The following is an 11,945-nucleotide window of genomic DNA, read 5'->3' on the forward strand; positions in this document are numbered from 1 at the left end:
AGTTGTTATTTTTTGTTGAGTTGTTATTTTCTTTTCGTGACTGTGATGTTGACTTAGAGTTTTGGAAAAATCAATAGCCCCATGTGCTTAGCCGAAAACCGACCGAAACTGACAGAAACTGAAATACCACCGAAACCGATCGATTTCCAATTATTTCGGTCAGTTTCGGTTGAGAATTTCACAAACCGAAAATTTCAGTTTCAATTGGCCAAAACTGAAAAAACCGACCAAACCGAACTAATTACACCCTTACTTTCTTATAACTCTCATTTAGATTAATGGTTTTTTTATTTAATTTTTGTGTTGTATTTTTTAAATTTCCTATCACAAATCACTTTTATAGCTTAGGCTGAATTTTGGTTTTGGTTAATATGTAGTTTTTATTTAAAATAAAAATTTGAGTTTATATTAAAATTATACGTTTTTAGACCCCTTAAAACACAAGTTGTTTAACCTAGTTATTTAGCCAAATGATTACTTAGATAAATTATTTAGATCTAGGTTAACACAAGTAAATCATATCAAGTAAATAATGTGGAAATATAAAGAATACAACAATATGATAACCCAGAAAAACCAAACTGGTAAAAAACCTGGGGAGGATTTAACCTAGCTATCCTTAAGGTAAAACAAATCCACTATAAAAGAATTGAAGTTTGTATAATAGAACTTAGACCACTAACATTCTATTGCTACCTCGAGCAGAAAACTTATTACCACGACCACGTGACAGTTCCGAGTCCACGGACTACTTCTTTCCTTGATCCACAACAACCACAAGTTTTCCTACTTGTGTTTTTCTTTAAACTCTTGAAACAGCAACTGAATATGTACTCCCCTTTTTTGTGACAAATTTCCAAAGGGAAATCAAGGCTCATCATCAAAAGGAGGTGGTGGAGTAGACCACCGAACACTCACCAAATCAGCACGCATAGCCTGAAGCTCCGTGAGCACATCCACCAAAAGTTATCCATGCGCCGCCTAAATGGTTGTGACAATATCCAACATACTGTATTGACATAAGCCTCAGCAAAGGGTCACCTGAAGAAGGAGGCTGAGCTGCAGTACCTGTGGAAGACTCAACTCTAGGATGTTTAGAGTTAGCTTTCATCTAAGCTGCTCTTTGCCTAAGGAAGGTGGCACCTATGGGAGCTACAATATGTATGGGCTCAGACGCAAGAAAATCCTTTAATCTCAGATGTAACAAAATCCTATGAATAAAAACAGGGAAGAAAAGACCATGGGATGTAGAACTACTCCTATGGACCTCAACCAAAGAACGAATGAAAAGAGTAGAGAAACTCATAAGAGCATCAGTCACAAGGGCATACACAAATGCACATCGCTCAATAGGAATAGTGTGCAAGTGAGAGATAGGCTAGATAGAATGACAAGAAATCCCAAAAAAAATATAATGGAGCTCAATAAGCTCATGGGAGGTGATACGAGGATCAGTACCCCACTAAATGGAAGTACCAGTGAGATATGACATAATGTCATCAATAGGAGGGGTCACAAAATAAGGGTAGACAGGCTGTCGTACCAAAGGTACCCCAAGAGCAGAGGCCACTATTGAAGGAGTAATGACATACTCTTCCTCCCTTATCCAACTCATCACATACTGGACATTGGAATCATCGGAGTGGACAGAGAGGTTCAAGTAGAACTCTCTAATCAAGGCAGCTAGAGGAGGATGAGATAAATCCAACAAAGGCAACCAGTCTCTTTATAAATGAATCAAAGTTTAGAGTGGAAAAAAATCAAACACGTGACATACCATGATTGATGAAAAAATATAGAAATAAAGTAGGATGCAAAAGATTAAAAAAAAATCAATAAAATAGAACACAAAAGTTAAGATAAGGATTTGTATTCCTGTGTACTAGGATTGTGCATCTTTGCGCTTTTCTTTTATTTTTTTTATTTAAAAAATCTTTGAAATTCAAAATTGTATTTAATAAAAATGATATCTATTTATATGGGTTAATGAGTTTATATTAAAATGACAATTCAACCCAACTTAACACGAATGATGATTTGTGTCATCTCAAAATAATTGCCTAGGTTAACACAAAATTAGTCTAATTAATTTAGAACCACAAAATATTTCATAGCATTTTTTTTCTCACAACTCTGGAACGATAAACTATGAGTACGTAGTTGTTTATCACTTACATATTAACCCATTATTTTTTTCTCCACCACTTACTCTCTAACATATCACAATTGTGAAAAAGAAATTGTGAAATAGTCTGTGTTCTAAATTTTTTCTCTGAGAAAATGTGTCTTGTTTGTGAGTCAAATCAAACATGGCCACCCTTACCGACCTCTCAATTATGTGTAAGCTCATATGCATTCACATGACTGTGACATAAGTTAAATAGTGACTAAATTATTAGAGATTGGGTCAATGTAAACTTTTAGGTGGGACAGAGGTAAAGAAATAACGTCTCGTGCCAAACAGATGAGGACGAGGACAGTCAAGTCGAATGGAAGGGATGTAGCATACATTCATTAAATAAGATATGTTCTGAATAGGTGAGAGCAATTTAATCAAATGCTCACTTTCAGTAATGAGTGATTACTCCGAGACGAAAACTCTTTATTTATTTTATTTTTCTGCGATAAGTTACAAATTGTCCTGTTATGGGCACAATTCTTTCTTTCGTTGTTGTGATGGAACCAAAGTCACCAAGTTGATGAAATGGACTATTTTGAAAGAGTTTAGAGCTCAAAGTAAAATTTGGCTCAATAATAATATTTTGTAGTTTGTATCCTTATCTATATATATATATAAAACCGAAACTTTTGAAACTCTCACAATTTTCCACGTCAGCATTACTTAAAAAAAAAAAAAATTCTAATTTATAAATAAAACCGGAAAAAAAAATATTCTCTACCACTTAAAAACAAAACCCGAAAATACTTCTTCTATAACTAAAACAAAAAAAAAAAAAAACATAAACGCAAAATCAGAGAAGCCTAACACGCTCCGCCTTCTCCTTCCTCCAAAACGCAAACCACGCTCAGCCGTTCCCCACATGCAAATCGCAGCTCAACGGCTCCACCATCAGTCCTTCTCTCCCACAACTCAACGACTCCACCTTCTCCGGGACCACCCTTCTCCAGCTCCATATTTGTCGGCTTCGGTTTTTTTTTTTTTTTCAGACCAGATTCTCTCCGCAAACATTACCGATTAGTTTTTATTTTGTTCTATAATTTTGGTTGTTAAATATGATTTAGGGTTTCGTTTTTGGTTTTTAAATATGATTTAGGGTTTCGTTTGGGAGTGTTTCCTTTGAATGATTAGTTTAGATAGATGGGTTTGGAGCCGTAATGGGTTTTATTTATTGGTGGCAAGAAAATCCATCTGGGATTTTAGAGTTGTTATTCTATTTCATTGTTAATAATTTTGTTATGTTTTGTGTAAGGAGTTTTGCACATGCCCTTGATGTTTTTGTGAGTCATTTGTTTGTGTTTGGATTTAATTTAAGTTTCTGGGTTTCTATACAAATGCGGGTATATTAATTTAGTTATTGGAGCAGCATGCCCTTGATGTTTTTATGAGTCATTTGTTTCTGGATTTATATTCAAATGCAAGTATATTAATTTAGTTATTGAATAATTAACTTTCTGTTGTAGATTATTGTATTATTTTAGCCTCATGTGAATTTGTGTTTAATTATATATACTTGGTGGCAGTATTCAGTTTTGATCTAAGCTTCCCAATCCTATAGGTTTTGCTTTCATGTGTTTCAGTTTTTTTTTTTTTTTTTTTTTTTTTTTTTTTTGGTGCCTATTTGGGATTTATGGTTTCATGATTGGGTTATATTTTATACTACCTGATGTATTGTTTTCAAAAACATTGAAGGTTTTCTGTTTTACTATGATATGGACTTTAGCAAAAGATTTTTAAGTTTATTTTGAGAGTGATGTTATGGTTAGCTCAAAAACCCTTCAATGTTTGTCCAACCCTAAATTTATATGTGGGTTATGCATTGTTCCCATTGTGAATGATTAATTTCATTAAATGTCTTTCTTATATGTGGACGTTTTTGAAATTAAAAAAATTAACAGTTTGGAGAGTTGCCCCCCCCCCCCTTTTTTTTTACTTGAATGAATTGATAGCAGATTTCAATGTGATAGTTATAATACACTATTTGATGTGCAATATGCATTTTTGGGCAAAAATGTTGTTGTGTTGGGGGGTTGCCATTCTTCATTACTAGGAGTTTTAAAATCTGTTATCAATTCATCATAGCTTTCATGATGTTGAATAATAATTGGTATTTGTTAGTTGATTTCATGCTTTGAATTTCTAATTTGTTAATGCCCTATTTTTTAATAAAAATGTTTAGTTTTGTGTTTTCTTTTCTATTTTTTTGTAAATCTTGATGAGTTTTTGTAATTGAAACTCTCATTGGAGAATGTTATTCATGATGTACATTCTATTTTATTTTTAAGGAAGAGAGATGCAAATAAGATGCTTAGTGAAGTGCAAAATAGGAATTCTTGGAAGACCTCCATGGACAGTGAGCATATGTGGAATAGGTGAGGCCCTATCACCGTTGGTGGGGCATCACACCATCTCAATATATATATATATATATATATATATAAATGGCATTTTGAAAATTTAGTTATTGTTTAAATACGTTGAACCAGATTCTCATGTTGTAGTTGCTTTATGGTTAGAATTAATAGATACATATGTTTGATTCTTAGATATTCCTTTTTTTTTTTGGTGAGCAATTTCCACACCAAGCTGCTGTTGATTAGTCATAAATTTAATTAAGTTATTTGTATGTCAATGAGAAGAACATATATTTTCATGTTCTATGGTTCCATTAGATGCTTTGTACTTTGGAGATATTCTTGCATACGAAAGAAGCTGTTACTCTACAATTCTACCAAATTACTCTCAGATCTTGGTCTGCACAACCTTTTGTCTTCCTCCCTCATTTTTAAGGGTTTTAATCATTCAGTATAATGCTGTGAAATAAATATCTTTGTTCTTTAAATTTAAGGTAGTTGTGAATTTCCAATTTCTTCATCATGATAATATTCGACACCATTTTCACTGTCCTCACATATGTACGGTTCTATTTTTTGGTTCAATTTCAAAGAAATAAAAACTAATTGTTTACCTTGTGCATGTTTTATGTTTAGTTTAATTATTATTTCATCTCAAGTTTACCATTGTTTTATTATTTCTTTATCTAATTTTTGATAAGAATCTTCTTTAAGAGCAGCATCTAGATTTTTGAGGGGTTTTATTTGATTCTTTGTTTGGTTGTAGACCCCAGCTTCTTTTCCAGTGTCCTTCTGCAACTTTGGCTTCGCTGTTTGTCTACAACTTTTATTTGTTAGTTGTGGTAAGGTTTTTATTTTAAATTTTGGTATAACCATGGAAGCTAAGATTCGTTCCTACTACTGACTTTTATTTTCTGCTTTCTGCCATGCACAGTGAAGGACTGAACCTATAAAGTTTAGAAGCTGTCTACAAATTCCAACAATAGCAAATTGAAAAGGTAGAGCTGTGTTATTTTTTTCTTCCCTATCTATTTTTGAAGCATATTTTGAGAGACTTCATTGTGATCTAAGCTGATATGTTGATTATTGAATCTAATAGGCAAATAATGGTTTAAACTTCGTGTTTTTGATGAATTTGGGGTACCCAAATTATATATATATTTTTGTATGGATGAGAGAACAGGTACTTAATTTAGAGTCAAATCCCTCTCATAATAAAATTTTTTGAGTACATGAACTAAATCATGCCTTCCTATAGCCTCTACATACTGTTTGCCTTTGCCTTTATGTATTGAAGTCAATATGTGGTGATAGGCTACTTGAGGTGTTGGACATAGATTTGCCTTAAAGTAATTGGGTGGTCAGATTTTACCATATCAAAGCTACCTTGAGATTTCATTTGGGAGGAGAAACTGAAAAAAAAATAAAAAATAAAAAATAAAAAATTGTGCTAAGTGTGCTTCTTTCAGTTTTCTTTTAGAGTTCTCACATGCCCAATTAAACATTTTGTTGACTTTGGTACGAATTTTTCATGTTTACGCAAAGTGAGAGAATTTTTTATTTGAAATGGTTGAGATTTAAGGAACTGTTGTTGCCATTGATATCGGTGACGATCTCTACTAATTCTTGCTACATCAATATTGGTAATATGTTTTTAGGAAGAATCTAAAGCTTGATCAGTTTGTGTTTTTAAATTAACCTTACCTCCCATAGAAAAGATGGGTTTTAATCTATTATATATATTTATTTTAATTTGTTGAAGTGTTTAATTTAAACATTTTCCTTATATTTTTCTATGTTTAACAGCAAAGGTGCAATGAGAGTTAAAGATGTGTGCATTGTTTTCAGAATTACTTGCAATGTGCAAACAATAGAAGAGTGAGCTTATCTTCATTCTCATGAAGTTCTCTTTTCTCCTCCATTTGATGTTAATAGTTTTAGAATTAATCCCATTTAAATTTGATGATTTGTCTACACAAATCCGATGGACCATTCTGTGCATTGTTACAGATCTTGACTCAATATTGTTCAAAATCCTAAATTCCTTGATGTGTGGTTTGCAAATTTTCTTTTGAAAGTCAGATTACTTTGAAATTTTCTTAGGATTTATCAATATGTTCAAATTTATTATTTATCCCCCTTCCCATTTCGCATTTTTTTATTTTTGTTTTTTTTTGGGTGAATGATCTTAATCTATGTAGCAGATTGCATTGCATTGTTATTGACTACAAGTATTTTTTACATGGGCCGCCAGTGAACTCTGATTATCACAATTGGGTATTATCTGATTTTTCTTATAAACACTCTCTTTCTTTTTGTATCATTATGTGCATGTTTGTATTTTTTGTTTTAATAATAATTTTGGTTTGGTTATTAAGAAAGTGTAGGGATAAGTTTTTGTATTTTTATTTAGTATGTTTGGGATTCAAGCATCTTTATGTAGTTGTTTGGGATAGAGTTTAACACAGATGGTGAAGGCTCAGCATGCTAGGATAATGCCTTTGAGAAGAGGTGATGGATTCCTAAAAAATATGAGAAGTTGATAGTTTACAACTTTACATTAAGCGACATGGCATTTGGAATTGGAGTCAGAATCCAAAACCTTATGGTAGGAAACATGTAAATGTTCAATTTCAATGAATAAAAACTCAAGTCATAAATTTGTCATGGTTGTTTTCAATTGTTCCTCTAAATGATTATTTGATTTAAAGTTTTCTTTCATTCTTTTCTTCTAGGTTTGGTAAGGTCTGGGAAGAGTTGTTCACTTTTCCAAAAAAGGTCTGGGAAGAGTTATAGACTTTGTTGGATGAATTATGTGGAAACTTTAGGAAATAAGAAGAAACTATACTCAAGCTTTATAAAGCTTTACTTATATGAAAACCATTTTATCAAATTTAGTTTGTTGAATTCTGATTAAGATGAATGGATAATTCAAAACAATTACACTTATATATTGAATTTTGGTATGTTGTTACACACAATATATTTATATATTGATTGCTGCATCATTATTATGTGATAAAAGTCTTTCCATTTATCATTTGGCTGTCACAACTATAAAACCCTAAAACTTAATACCACATGCAGAACATGTATAAACTTCAACATCAATGATGTGCTAACGGTGATTAAAGTTTGCAAGGTGTTCCATAATTATTATGAAGTTAGCAAAAAACTTGGTAAAATTGTTGATGTCTGTTTAGGTTTTGTGCAAACGTGATTTTTACTTGATACCACTTGCTGAAAACTCACTTCAAATTACTAATGTATAGGAATAAAATAAAGGAGAAGCATACTTGGTTCAAAACTATTCGATGGAATGCCCTCATGATAGCTCTTGCAATTGCTATTGGCTTGCAAGAATGAAAGGGATGACTGCCTTTGTTATTGCAGTGGTTCATCTTGAATTGGCTTGAGTTTTCACTTTTTATTTTATTTTTCAAATATTATTAAAACTATTATAGTTCATGTAAAATTAAAAAGTTTTAATGTATAAACTATACTTTCATAAGATTTTCCCGTGCATCGCACGGGTTAGCGACTAGTTTATTTAATACTAGTCGTAGACTTGCGCGTTGCGCGTGATAATTTTTTTAGAGTTATCTTATAAATATTATTATTATTGTTGTTGTTGTTGTTGTTTTACTATTATCTATGTAACTTATGTAAAATTCTTATATGAAAAAATTATTCAAATCATGCTATGTAATAAAATAATATTATATTATTTATAATGCAAAAAGATAACATTTAACAATTAGAGAGAACAAAAAAGATAAAAAGAAAAAAACTTAAAACACAAAAATAAATTGCATCAACTCAAAGTAGAGTTATTAAAAATACAAAAATTTAATAACCTAAATCAGAGATGTAGGAAAAAAAAATCTACCAAAAAATTGAGAGAGAAATAACTTTTTTTTTGTGACGGAAAATTATGCATAGAAATATAGAATATTAAAGATAATGAAAAATTTATAATAAGAGGATACGAATAAGAAGAAACAAAATAAATGAAGATAAAGGGAAAGATGAAGAGTAATATTAAGGTAGATGGTAGTGAGGAGATGAAAATGTGAAAGGAATGATAAATGTTGGAGAAAGTATAAATGTTTAAAAAAATTAGTATAGTTTTATAAGGAATTTTTTATTTTTTTTTATTTTATTAAAAAATTATATGTTTGATTTTTAAAAATTAAAAAAAAAAAAAGAGAGAAAATATTAATAATTTAATGATATGAAGTGTAAGGACATGATTCCTTTGCGGTCCACTAACATTTTTGGGCTCACACAATAAAGGTCCCTCACAATATGATTTGTAGAGAGTGGGCTTGAAAAGCTAGCCGCTGGTCAAGGGGCGATGCCCGGTCATGGCTTTAGAGGAATTCATGTAAAAAAAAGGAGTTGGGCTTGAACATTTAAGCCCTAAGGTGTCGCGCCCTATGGCATGGGTCTCCTCGGAGTTGATCCGAGGACCATTGAGGCCTTATCCCGGTTACCCAACGACGGACTTTCTTCAGTGAAGTCCGGAGTCGTTGAGAGGTTCTTCCCCATGTAGTCTCTCTCTTTTTGAGGTGGGATAGGCTCCCCCTCAGATTTACTTACTTTCTTATTTTATACTAGCTTGCATTCGTTGTCCTTCGTCCACGTGTAGGGTCAATTTTTACAAAAAACTGACATTTGTCCCATCAGTCCAATCCCGGAATTGTTGGGGATGGTTTGATAAAGCTGCAGAGTACGGCTCTGTCAGGCGCTGGGTCTTATCTGGAAGGGTAGTAAGGATAACTTCCCCAAGATATTTTGGATCTCCTTACAAATTCGTCCTTATACCAGTTTTGCCCCTGTATTCCGATGGGATTCTGGATCTGCCGAGGACTAAACTGTCCTCGGCTGCCTCCCAAAAACTGTTTTGGGCTCTGTATTGTAGAGCTTAGGCCACAGCTCTCCTCGGATTGGGCCTTCGGATCTTCCAGGAGCAACTGGGCTTGGCCCTTAAATTATTGGGCCCCACATGAAGGATATGGCTTAATTTAAATGGTCAATTGTTGTAGTGCTATTGATTTTAGCTTGAATATATATATATATATATATATATATATTGCAACATGAAAAATGATAAACCCGATCCATATAACTAAATTAAAGTTGCTTTATGATGTTGAGTTAACAAAACAAATTGGTGGTTACCAAAAAACTAAGCATTTTTTTTTTTTTTTGTTAGGTTATGAGACTTTAGGAACTAATGTATTAGAACTTCAATGTGTATTTTTGTTGGCAAACCATGATCAAAACATAGAGTCTAGTTTAGGCTTGCTCAAAGTATGATTTGATGTAAACTTGGTATCGAGTAATTGCAGGAATTACTATTCAAAATTTGCTAGGCTCGATCGATCGAAAATTAGACTCGATCGATTGAACTTGGTGAATCAGTAATTTTCTGCAGAATTATTAAACCGGCCCAAGCCCGTATGATGTGTAGGGTTTTGTGTTTCAATCCAAGTATAAAAAGAAAAACCCTAACTACATTTTAGAAGTCTGTTGTTGAGTTGTGTATTGAATTTTTTGTGAGATCTGAGAGGTGTTTATCTTCATACATACACATAGAGTTATCAAGATCAAGATTCACGTCAAGATCTTGATGATTGCTTTAGTTGTTGCATAAAGAACTTTAAAGAAGATCTGAAACCTTTGAGAGGAGTCTCAAAGTCATAAGTAGGAGAACTTGTGATTGCTGCAGATCAAGGAAAGAAGTAGTCCTTGGACTCAGAGCTGTCACATGGTTGTGATAGTAAGTTTTCTACACGAGGTAGCAATAGGATGATAGTGGTCTAAGTCTTATTGTACAAACTTCAATTCTTTCATAGTGGATTTGTTTTTACCTTGAGGATAGCTAGGTTAAATCCTCCTCAAGTTTTTTACCGATTAGGTTTTCCTGGGTCATCAAATCTGTGTGTTCTTTATTTTTTCGCATTATATTCGTTTTACACATAGTGGTTTAACTTAGATCTAATTAACAAACTTGTTAATCAACTTGGCATAATATTAGGTTAAACATATTGTGTTAAGGGGTCTAAAAACTAACATTTTTGAAAGAATAATCCTGAGAGATAAACATGAATTATCTTGTTTTATTTTTTGTCATTTGAAGTCTCACATAAATTAATAGAGCCTCATTAGACTTATCAACTATTATAACTCTAAAGAATACCAAAAACAAAAACATAGTATAAATCAGTACTTACCCTTTGCAAGTCAAGAGGCAACACATACAATCTAATGTACATCATTACCCAACAACGTTTCAACTCACCACATAGCCAGGTAATCATGCAAATGAACTTCGAAATATCCATTTGGTGTTATGATTGATGGTATGTAGCTTTTAGGAAAAAATATGTAATATTGGCAAATTAAACAACACTATTCAACTACTCAGATTTATCATGATATGAGGAGAACATGAATGCATTATGGACCCCTTTGTTCCTTATGGCCCATACAAAATTTAAACTATTGGAATTAAGAAGAAATAGATTTATAAATATATATATATATATATATATATATATATAGAATAATTTTTGTTAGAAGTCAGTCACTACACATGAGGAGAGGAAAAAAAATCAAATGAAAAGATAATGTATCAAGTCTAAAAGGAATCTCATATAAAAAATGTCATGTTGTACAAAAATAACATATATAGAACAACTAAATAGGTGAATTTAAAGCAACTCAAACTATGAATTTAAAGAAAAACACATTTAATAAAATTAACAATTAAAAAGAGAAAAAAAAACTTAAATCAAAAAACTAAATCACATTATCTCAATATAAATTTCTAAAGAACACAACAATTTATCAACCTAAGGCAAAGATGAAAGAAAAATAAAAAAATCCACCACAAAATTGAGAGAGAGAGAGAGAGAGAGAGAGAGAGAGAGAGAGAGAGAAAACCTTTTTTTGTGAGTGAAAAGTATGTAAAGAATGGAAGAGAGAATGATAAATTTATAGTAAGAGGTTGTGAATAAGAAAGGAAAAAAAATGAAGATGAAGAGAAAGATGAAGAGCGATATTAAGGTAGAGGGTAGTGGGGAGATGAAAATGTAAGGTAAAGGGTAGTGGGGAAATGAAAAGTGATATTGAAGTAGAGTTTGCAGAAAGTGTAAATATTTTTAAAAAATGAGTAAATGTAAAATAAAAATTAAAAAAATTATAGGAAAATTGAAAAGAAAAATGATAATGATGTCAATGCTGATGTAGCTCAACTAGAGCATAGCAACAATAAATACTACGCTTTAGCTTTTAGATATATACTAGTGTTTAACCCGCGCGATGTGCGGGATCATTTAAAATTTCATAAGTAGAAAAAATACAGGTAATTGCTTTAAATATATATTATATATTGTTAAGACTCT

At 32.0% G+C, this 11,945-nt stretch overlaps 1 long non-coding RNA gene across 1 annotated transcript; it reads left to right on the forward strand.

The window, feature by feature from the left end:
• The first annotated feature begins 5,321 nt into the window (after nucleotides 1-5,321).
• On the forward strand, nucleotides 5,322-6,391 carry LOC115989714. The gene is made up of 3 exons (XR_004092060.1): nucleotides 5,322-5,375; nucleotides 5,468-5,531; nucleotides 6,340-6,391. It is a non-coding gene; the product is annotated as an uncharacterized LOC115989714 (long non-coding RNA).
• The last annotated feature ends 5,554 nt before the right edge of the window (nucleotides 6,392-11,945 follow it).

Source organism: Quercus lobata, chromosome 5 (genome assembly GCF_001633185.2).
Source record: "Quercus lobata isolate SW786 chromosome 5, ValleyOak3.0 Primary Assembly, whole genome shotgun sequence".
NCBI classification, from domain to species: domain Eukaryota; kingdom Viridiplantae; phylum Streptophyta; class Magnoliopsida; order Fagales; family Fagaceae; genus Quercus; species Quercus lobata.